We start from the raw sequence: 10,808 nt of genomic DNA, 5'->3' as shown, positions 1-10,808 counted from the left end.
GTTTTCCTCACTGTGTGTCACCAAGTGCTCAGTGAACAACCGGACAAGCATGAATGTCAGGAGGCCCTGATAAAGGCCAGAGTGTCTAAGTGCCTCCTACCTACATGCCCAATGCTGCTCTGAATTCTCTAGAAGCACCAAGCTTCACATACATGTTTCAATCAATGCCTACCTCGAAGTTATGGCCATCACATGGAAATTATCTGCATTTTATAGCTGAGGGAACAAAAAGCTTCAGAATGCTTGAGTAAGTTACTCAAGTTTTCAGGGTTACTGATAGTGTCAACTTGGGATTCTGGCCCAGGTCTGTCTGACTACAAATCGGAGTCCCTAAGTTTGCCTTTCTGGTAGTATGTGGGCTTGCAATGACTGTTCTGTACAAAACCAACCTGTGTGGAAACCAAGTCCCTAGATTTGCTCTCAATAGCATCATACAATAATCTGCTGAAGTATAGAATATGACAATAATAATTACATGCTTACAGAATTTAAACTCATCTCTGTCAAGGGGTGAATTATAAATCTAGTATTATAATTTATGAACTTTATCCTAAAGAAGAGTGAAATCGTCAATTCAGAGCACATCACAACTGTAGTTAAGATATCACGGTTCATTGTGACCTTTGAAATCATTTGTTGTCATTTGACTTAACTGTTGTGACTCTTGCATCTGAGCAGTTCTTATTGCTAAGTTTTGATATATACCACTCTCTGAAATACGATGAAGGAGGTCTGCAATCATCCGTACTTGAGCAGCACCACCTCTCTCTGAGATGCACCTACCACAAGGATAACTGTATATACAATCTCCTCATGACCAGCAAATAGCATCAGTCTGAAAAACAGATATGGGCAATGAATTCAAATGGAATTTAACATACAGTAGTACCTGTTATTGTTGTTGTTATACATAGATGATTATTTAAGAGTACAATGATTTATTGATTTTATTTATTTTTTTTAGTGAAATTTGATTTTTTTCTTAGTGGATTGTGTATCATTTTCAGGGATTGGACCATTTCATTTAAAAACAATTGCCAAGTTTCATCCACTGTTTTAAAAGCTGTTAACTTGCTCTTAACATTTTGTTTTAGTAATAGGAAATATTAAAGTGTTGTTGTTGTTGATGTCATCCCCACACTAATGGTAAAGATCTTTTCTTTCTCTGTTTGTTTGGGTTTTTCTACCATTAAGGGTTTCTTGTTTTGTTTTGTTTTCAGTAAACAATCTGCTTAGTATTTACGGGGTAGTCTGTAAGATTTGCATGAATTTAGTTATTTCTTTAAAGCTGTATTTACATACCCTGACAAGACATTTAAATTGATGTAATTCCTTTCCAATTGTAAAAATGGTGTACTGACCTTAGAGTTTCTGTAACTTCAGGGGGAGAGAGAATCAAGATCAGCATCAGCCCATGGCTGATTCCTATCATGTGGAGGTCAGGCATACCTCCTCACTCCCACCTTTTTATTAATTTGCCATCTTCCCCCCGACACACACACAGAGCTCTTCCTACTTCTCTGCTGGGTTTGATCATTTGCTGCAATGTTGACACAGAACTCATAGACAATATTCACAGTTTCACAGTTTTAAAGTTTATTACAGAAATAATTCAGTTTATAATTCAGGACTAGGAGCCACTTAAGATAAAGTTTTTCTATCAGGATTGCTTTTTCTCAGCCATGCTCACAGGCCTTTGGCCCCTCTACCTGGCCCCAACCTTGAAACAAAGCTCTCTAGCTCAACCAATCAGTGCCTGGAGGCACCCTACTCAGCCAATAAGCCTTGGCCCTAAGGCACTCAGCTCTCTCACTCTGTGGGCCTACTGTAACTACTTTGCTCTATGGACTAGGAAGCCTACCTCAGCATCTCCCATCAGTCTCCAGTTCTGCTGCCGCCACTTCTCACTGTGTTGTCTCCTGAGTCTAGAAGGTTCTCAGCACAACCAGGTCAAAAGGGCATGAGCCACTCCTGGTTCTTTTTCTTGGTGGTAGTGAGGGCACCCCTTTCCATCTCTGGGATGGCTCCTTCTAAGCCTAGCAGGATGCCAAAACTGACCTGTGCCCTCATTAAGCTTCCATGAACTGTGTTTGCATAGTCCCCCTCTCACAAAGGTGTCATGCACATTCCTAACATTATTAGTAAACTGTCAATTCCCTTGGTGAGCCACAAGCATGCACTTGCAGAGTCTCGCCCAATTGCATGGTGGGAGTTACAGGATCATGGCAAGAAAGGCCTTATAAAAGCGTTCCATCATACCACACCAGTGTGTTTCCATCACTGAACTTGTGTTGTCATTAAGTCAGTACCAGTTCAGTGAGGCATCCATACGTGTGCAAAGTAGAACTGCTCTGTAGAGTTGTCACAGCCATGAGCATGTGGAAACAGATTGCCAAGCCTGGCTTCCTAGGCACGTCTGGATGGGTTCGAATTGCCAACCTTCTGGCTAGCAGTGGTAGTGGTAGTTATGTGCTGTGGAGTCAGTTCTGCTTCATAGCAACCCTGCACAGGATTTCCAAGGCTATAAATCTTTACGGGAGCAGAAAGCCTCATCTTTCCCCTACGGAACAGCTGGTAGTTTCGAACTGCTGACCTTGAGGTTCACAGCCTGATTCGTAACCACTATGCTACCAGAGCTCTGCCTATTTGCATCCTGGTGTGGCACTGTAGGATAAGCACTCCACTGCTCACCATGAGGTGAGAGATTCAAACCACCAGCTAATCCTTGGAAACCCATTACAGGGTTACTATAAGTTGAAACCAGCTCCATAGCACTTAACAACAACAACTTGCATCCAGGGTACAGGGTATGACATGTTTACACAGCAAAAGGAAGTCTATGATTTGATGGAACTTTTCCCCTGGACGAAGGAGCATTTGTAGATTCAATATAAACACTATTACTACTATTGACTATGTTTATATTCAAAGAATCCCTGTTATGTGATACAATGGATGACATATGTCCTGCTGCCAAGTCCCGATGGCATTTTCCTATTGTCTCTGAATTATACTTTCCTATCTCTCATCTCTTACTAAAGTTCCTACTTCCAAATAATTTGAATATGCTATTCTATATATCAAGCCATTTAAATTGTAAGGTCGGCAGTTCAAGCTCACCAGCTGCTCCTCAAAAACCCTATACAGGATCATTATGGGTCGGAATCGACTCAACAGCACTTAACAACAACAACAACATTCTATATATCATTTAAACATTTGTAATTGTTAAGTGCTATTGAGTCAATTCCAATCCACAGTAACCCTGTATCGGGTTTTCGAAGAGTGGCTGGTGAGCTTGAACTGCCAACATGGCAGTTCAAACGACTTTGCAGACCAGTGGATTAACCCACAGCACCACAACCAGGGTCTAATTAAAATGTGTTGTTATTGTTGTTGTTAAGTGCTGTTGAGTCAGTTCTGACCCATAGTGACCCTGTATAGGGTTTCCAAGGAGCTGCTGGCGACCTTGAGCTGCACTACTGACCTCACAGTTCAAAAGTCTTTAACATTTGAGCATTAACCCTCAGCACCACACGAGGACTCCAATTAAACATTAAGCCTCCAAAGATTAAAATTCGTAACATCTGTTTATATAACTAAAATTGAAAGTTGGGTTCTTACAAATTATTTTTCCAGGGCTAAATATTTCTTCGAGTCCCTGTGTGGTACAAACAATTATCACACTCTGGTAACTGAAAGGTTGGAGGTTCAGATCCTTGGAAGAAGGAACTGGAGAATCTACGACAAAAGCAGTCATTGGAAACCCTATGGAGCACAGTTCTATTTGGACACACATGACTCGTCAACAGTCACTGTTAACTTGATGGCAACTGGTAAATCATCTATGAGGACAACCAAAAATGTAACTCACATCCATGCTTTAGGTGTTTTAGGCTTTATTTATTTATTTTTTTAATGACTTAATTTTTAAATTCATCTGAAATTTTGTGCAGAGAGATTTGGCCTTCAGTGTTAAGACTTCATCTGTCCCAGAAACATCCAGATATTTCAGTTTTCTTCCTTAAATTGATAAGAAGCAGAATTGACTGAACATGGGGAGACTGAAACCTATCCATCCTTGACTCTCACCCCCTTTTTGTTTTAATGGCTTAGAGCACAGTTTCAATTGATGATTCAAATCTCTTCTCAGGATACTAAAAGAAGTGTCTGCTGTCTCCCTCAAAATAGATGTGAAAGTATCATTATTATAAAGAAACCAGGACTGTTAAGTGGCTTAACAATTACAGTAAAACTTAATTTGGAGTACTCTAGCTCAGAGATTGTCGAGCTGCATTCCCACCTTGCTGGAACTGTACAAGCTGTTTGCTAAGAAGCTAATGGTGACAATGAAAGCACGCAGCAAAAAGGCAATTAAAACAAATTTATTCAGCATCTAGTGAATACCAGACATTATGTTCCCTGCTCGGGTGCAGAAATAAATAGTAAACAGTCCCTTGCCTTGACAAGCTCCATTTTAAAAGTGAATTTCTTATCATTGGTAATTATTTTACTAATTGAGGGGTCCTTCATCCATCATCCTTCCCCCCACACACCCCTTTGTTCACTACGAGTCGGGTTCTTCTGTAGTGAATGAACGTAAGTTTTGCCTGTTAAGTTGTGTCCAGTGTGGAAAGTTTAAGTGTATTAACCAGGCAGTTGGGACAATGCCTCTGACACTCAGTACCTCTCAGTGTTTCTGGGAGAGCAACCAATGTTTAAAGGAGCTGTTAGCCTCTTTCTGGTTCTCTTTTGCTTTTGGAGACAGAGTAAGAATGCTGTGAGTGAGGGAGCCAACTCGTAATTTTTGCCTCTTTGTTTTTGTTATTTACTTTACTATTTAACTATGAAGGGTCCCTGGTGGTCCAGTGGGTTACACACTGGGCTGCTAACTATAAGGTTGGTGGTTCAAACCTAACAGCCACTCATGTTAGAAAGCTTGAGGCTGCCTAATCCCATCAAGAGTTACAGTCTCAGAAGCCCTACGTAGGGTCACTATGAGTCAGAATCAGCTTAATGACAGTGGGCTAGCTAAGCATTACTCATTGGAATCTATAGTTGTGTTTCGGTTTAACAGATCACAGGCATCTGGAACCTTACATCAAGTGGAGATATTTGCCTAATTCTGTAGATTTAAGAAAATGACAATTTCCTAAAAACTGAAGGGCAAGATAATGCTTTTAAAATGTAGTCTTCCCCTGTTTCTACAGGAGGAAGAGAAGACCTAAATTATTAAAGGTTGGTCTCATAAAAGAATTTCTGAATGAAGTTCCAATTCCAAGTATTTCAGCCTCTGAGGAGGAGCCAGCAACATACCTTTCGTATCTCCCACATTCCTGTATGATTTTGAGACTCCAGCTCTGTTGATTGAAATTATTCAATAAGACATTTTGAGGAAATGTCTGAGAAAAAGCAGTGTGTGGGTTTATCTCAGCTGATTTAGAAAGATGTTTGTTCATCTACAGACCACTACATCTATTAAAAAATCATTTACACTGAGAAAATGCTTAGGTCTTGAAGTGGTCTGATTCCCTCAGCCCAAAATTAATTTAGTTGGTGAGAAAGATGATGCTAAGTCCATATTTATAAATTCATTTCAAGGAGTCCTTCTTTTAATATTATGAGTTAAGTCTGACTCATGTTACCAACCTGTGTATCAAAGATCAGATGTTTACTTTCCTTGTGGTGATGATGTAATTACAAATGATGATGTTTGGGTCCATATATAAACTCTCCCTGTGGTAGATGGCTTAATTTCAGAACTGCTAGAGAATTCAATGGAGTCCTGGTGTGGTGCTGTAGGATAAGCATTCGACCTCAAGGTCAGTGGTTCAAACTCACCAGCTGTTCCTCGGAAACCCTGTATAGGGTCGCTATGAGTCAAAACTGACTCGAGAGCGCACTCATCAACATCAACAACATAGAACTAAATGTAGTGGTATTTGGCGAACACCCCTAATGTGGCAGGTGTTACTTTCAGACATTGTTTAAAGGTCTTCTCAGTGCCTGCTAGTGATGAAAACACTGAGCCTGTTGTGTCAAATTAAGAGCAGGACATAGCCTATTCTATGCCAGGCAAAGGAATCATGGTATATCTCTTCCCTCTGCTGGCTAACACTTTCAGTAACAATCCCTCTGCATGGTGTGTGAGTGGGTAGATATTCTTGTTAGCCTGTGTGATTTGGCAGTGATCTGGGCTGCCAGTATCATTCAGCTAAACAATTTCTTGTGCCACGGTAAACAGTGAATGAATGGCCTTGGCTTTTACTAATAACCCAAAACTCTTCTTGTGTCTCATTTCCCTTTATCCTCTTGCTTTTCCTTCTCTCTATCCTGCAAGTGCTTTTCCTCAGCCATCAACCAAATTAAATCTATAATCACAAAGGGTAAGGTTGTGACTCAGTCCTGTTTTGTTTTTATCCCTACTGCAAAGCTTTATATAGATGACTTTTTAATAGTCATAATGATACCACTGGTGAAGTGTGAGCGGATTCTCGGCTTTAAGGATTCTAACACTCCCATCCACCTAACAGTTATACAGCCATGAGAGGGGACCTTCATCCATCAGGATCATACAGCCATGGAAAGTAAACCAGGCAATGGGGTTGGAAGAAGTTCAACACACTCAGCCTCTGCTCACTTTTTTCTCTCTGGAATGCTTTTTAGAGAGTTTCTGCAGTTCTGTAAGCCTGGCTCTTTAGGGAGCAATAGAAGAAGAGTTTGGTTTTCCAAGCAATATAGCATATGGATACAAATAGAGCCATAAACTCAATAGCAGTGTGGAGCAGAAATCAGTGAGTGGTGTCATTTTGCCATGGGTAGGGAGGGGCGAGTCCCTAGAGAAGGACATCACACTTAGTAAAGTTGAAGGTCAGCAAAAAGAACCCTCAATGAAATGGATTGACGCTGGCTGCAACAATGGTTTGAAGCGTAACAACGATTGTGAGGATGGTCTCCAAGACTGGCAGTGTTTGAACATTAAGTCGCTGTGAGTCAGAACCGACTCGACAGCACCTAATCACAGCAACAATGAAGTAAGTACTTGGGCTAAGGAAAGCTTTAGCAGCTACCACTGAGGGCCGTGGATTCAATGATAGTATTATGTCTCAGCCCTTTAATTTGTTCCCACTCAGCTGCTTCTTCCCTTCCTCTTCTTCAACTGTCTTTGCCTCCCTCCCAGGGTCACACTTTGACTTGGGCAGCCATATGTATACCTTGTTTTGGCTCAAGAAAGAGCACTCTAGGATAGAGGGCGCTGGCCTCTGTAGCTACCTGCTTTTCTATTTAAGAATATCTAAAAGGACTTGAAGTTTTTAACTGGCAACTTCCTAAAGTTAAAGAAGGGGGGTTTTATTTGTTTTGCTTCCCCAGACCTTTAGTAAGCACGGCCAATGCTTGCTAAACTTGTTAAATTAGTTATTGTTGTCAAGTGCCATCGAGTCAGTTCCGACTCGTAGTGACCCTGTACAAGCAACTCAAGGAGTTGCTGGTGGATTTGAGCAACGGACCTTGCAGTGAGCAGTCCAGTGTTTCCTGTAGCACCACACCAGGACTCCTGAGTAAACTATGCAAATAAGTCCACTAAAGCTTTAAACAGATACAAGAGCGTACCAAGGACAGAGACACAATCAGCTGATTTCTAGAAATGGAAGTGCTGTCTACAATTTAGAGGAGTGCTTGGAACCTAGATGAAGAGAGCTCCAGGAAAGAAGCAGTATGGAACTGGAGAAAAAGCGTAAGTTTCAAATCTCAGCCAAATCCAAGGACTGCCTGGTGTTAATAGCTATGTGGCTCTGGGCTAATTCAGAAAAGAATATTAACTTGTTTTAGAAATTAAATCATATGCAGAATCTCTAGCATAGTGTTTTGTTTTGTTTTTATGTATATACTGTATAATTGGTAGCTTTTATTTTGGTGGAGTTGCCTGTATCCATACCAACAAGATCATTATTTGAAAGGATTGGGGGTGGGGGGGTCACTGAAAATGAAGGAGCTCTGGTAGCGTAAGTGGTTACGAATCGGGCTGCTAACCTCAAGGTTGGCAGTTCGAAACTATCAACTGTTCCACGGGAGAAAGCTGAAGTTTTCTGTTCCCGTAAAGACTTACAGCCTGAGAAACCCTGTACAGGTTCACTATGAGTCGGAACTGACTCCATGGTACTTAACAACAACAACAACATCAGCTTAAAGCTTGTCTGAGCAAATGTGCTCCTTTGGTGCAGATATCTCCTTGTAGATCGAATGCTAGGATTGGGTATTCCCCAGTGCATTGCTTCTCCCTCTTTCTATGTGGCATCAATATTATAAGGAGTTAGATTCTTGTGAATATTTATGGAGCCACTAAATAGCTTGTGATGGCTTGTGAGCAAGGAAATGCTGGATGACACACATGACTAAATGTTCCACTACTAACTGAAAGCCTGGTAGTTTGAATCCACTGAGAGATGATTTGAATGAAAGGCCTGGTGATTTGCTTCCCAAAGGTCATAGCCACAAATTGGAATAGACTCCATGACAATTGTTTCTTATTGAGTTTTTTGTGGTTATGTTGTTGTGGTTTTTATTTTTGAGCTGTGATCACTGAAGGACTCAGTAGGTCAACGACTTGGGTACAGCTGACTTCTTTCTCTACAACACCCTTTTTTTTTTCCTATTTGAAGCTAGCATTATTTTTAAATCTTGTGTTTGGTTTCCTTTCTTTCTCCCTTCCTTTCTTTTTTTCTTAAGAGCCTTTTTCTATAAGCTTTAAAAAAATATTCATGAATATCAGCCTCAAAATTCCTGAAATGACAACAAAAAGTTAGGAATGTGAGCTCCTCCCCCAAAAAAGTCATAGAAATTAACAAGGTTAACTTGAAAATGCTCCTGGGACCCAGAGACAAGCCAAGGGCCCTGGGGTTCCGTAATGAGAGATTCAAAAATGGAATCTTTATGGGAGTTTCTAATCCACAAACAGAACATTTTGAGGTTCTTGTAGAAAAAATCTTAACCAATTTACCTGACTTTTTCTTGTCTCACAAAACAGAATCTTCTGTAGCCAAGAATGAGATACGCATTTCATTTGGAAAGGAATGCTATGCTGTGTTTTATCTTCTGTGCATTGCTTAAAATAAATTTTTTTCCCAAGGTATTTGGTTCTTTAGGGGATGCTGTGTTCCTCTCTTCAACATTCTCTTGAGCTGAGGGCATCTTTTGCTACATTTTTGCCAAAATCTGTCTTGTATTAGACACTTTCCTCTTTTAAATCAATTAAGAAAAATGGGTCCCCGTTTTAATCCTGTTTATCTTAATTGATTTAAAAGAGGAGTACCAAAATATTTTAAACTTGGATTCACAAAATTGATTGCTGGAGATTTGGAGATGCTCCATCAAGCCTTGTCTCCTCTCTAAATTCTTAACTGAAAATACAAATCATACCATGCGTCAGTTTCCATCTTACTAATGAGCCCAGGGATTCTCAAATGCAGGGCTTCTAGTAAACTAGTTTGAAACGTTTTTGCAACTTTTAAAACATATAAAAGTGATTTGTAGCCAGAGTATATAAAGAGGTTGCTAGATAGCTAGGTGCCCAACAGTCCATTCTGACTCAAAATGAAAGAGAACGAACCACTGCTCCTTCTTTCAGCATCTTCACAAATGCTGTTATGTTTGAGCCCATTGTTGCTGACACTGTGTCCATCCATCTTTTTGGAAGTCTTCCTCTTTTTCAATGACCTTCCACTTTAACAATAATGATGTCCTTCTCCAGCCACTGGTCCCTCCTGATAATGTGTCCAAAGTATGAGAGACGAAGTCTCACCATTCTCATTTCTAAGGAAAATTCTGGGTGTATTTCTTCCAAAACAGATTTGTTTGTTCATCTGACAGTCCATGGTACTTTCAATATTCTTCATCAACACTGTAATCCAAAATGTATCCTTTTTTTTTTTTTTTTCTGGTCCAACATCCACATGTATATGAGGCTATTGAAGATACCATGGCTTGGGTCAGGCACACCTTAGTGCTCAAAATGACTTCTGTGCTCTTTAAAACTTTAAAGAGGTCTTTTCAACAGGTTTTCCTAATGTTTAATTTCTTGAATGCTGCTTCTATGACTATTGACTGTGGATTCAAACAAATTGAAGTCTTTGACAACTTCAATCTTTTTCTCCATTTATCATGATGCTATTTATTGGTTCAGTTGTGAGGATTTTTGTCTTTACATGGAGGTGCACTCCACACCAAATGTTGTGGTCTTTGATTTTTATCAATAAGTATTACTTTACAGGTCCTGTTCACCTTGAGCAAGCAAGGCTGCATCATCTGCATATTGCAAGTTGTTAATGAGTCTTCCTCCAAGCCTGATGTCATGTTCTTCTTCATATAATCGAGTTGCCTAAATTATTTGCTTAGCATAGAGATAGAATGAGTATGGTGAAAGAATACAATCCTGGCACACACTTTTCTTGATTTTAAACCATTCAGTATCTCCTTGTTCTTTTCTAATAGCTGCCTCTTAACCTATGGACAAGTTTCTCATGAGCACAATTAAGTGTTCTGGAATACCCATTCATTGCAATGTTATCCATAGTTTGTTACTACCCACACAGTCAAATGCCTTTGCATAGTCAATAAAGCACAGGTAAACATCTTTTTGATAGTCTCTACTTTCAGCCAAGATCCATTGGACCTCAGCAATGATAACCCTCAGTTCACGGCCTCTTCTGAATCTGACTTGAACCTCTGGAAGTTCTCTGTCAATGTATGATTGTAGCCATTTCTGTATTACCTTTAGTAAAACTTTACTTGCATGAGATATCAAAGAGATT

General features: G+C 40.0%; 1 protein-coding gene across 1 annotated transcript in view; it reads left to right on the top strand.

Annotated features, from left to right (window-relative positions):
* The window catches only part of LOC102810537 (chromosome unknown open reading frame, human C1orf21), a 353,780-nt gene that overhangs the window by 317,844 nt on the left and 25,128 nt on the right, over positions 1-10,808 (top strand). The gene's annotated exons all lie outside the window — the stretch shown is intronic.

The sequence above is a fragment of the Chrysochloris asiatica genome, unplaced genomic scaffold, assembly GCF_000296735.1.
Source record: "Chrysochloris asiatica unplaced genomic scaffold, ChrAsi1.0 scaffold00203, whole genome shotgun sequence".
Lineage (NCBI taxonomy): Eukaryota > Metazoa > Chordata > Mammalia > Afrosoricida > Chrysochloridae > Chrysochloris > Chrysochloris asiatica.
The sequence above is the reverse complement of the archived record's forward strand: the minus strand, read 5'-3'. Positions and strand labels throughout refer to the sequence as shown.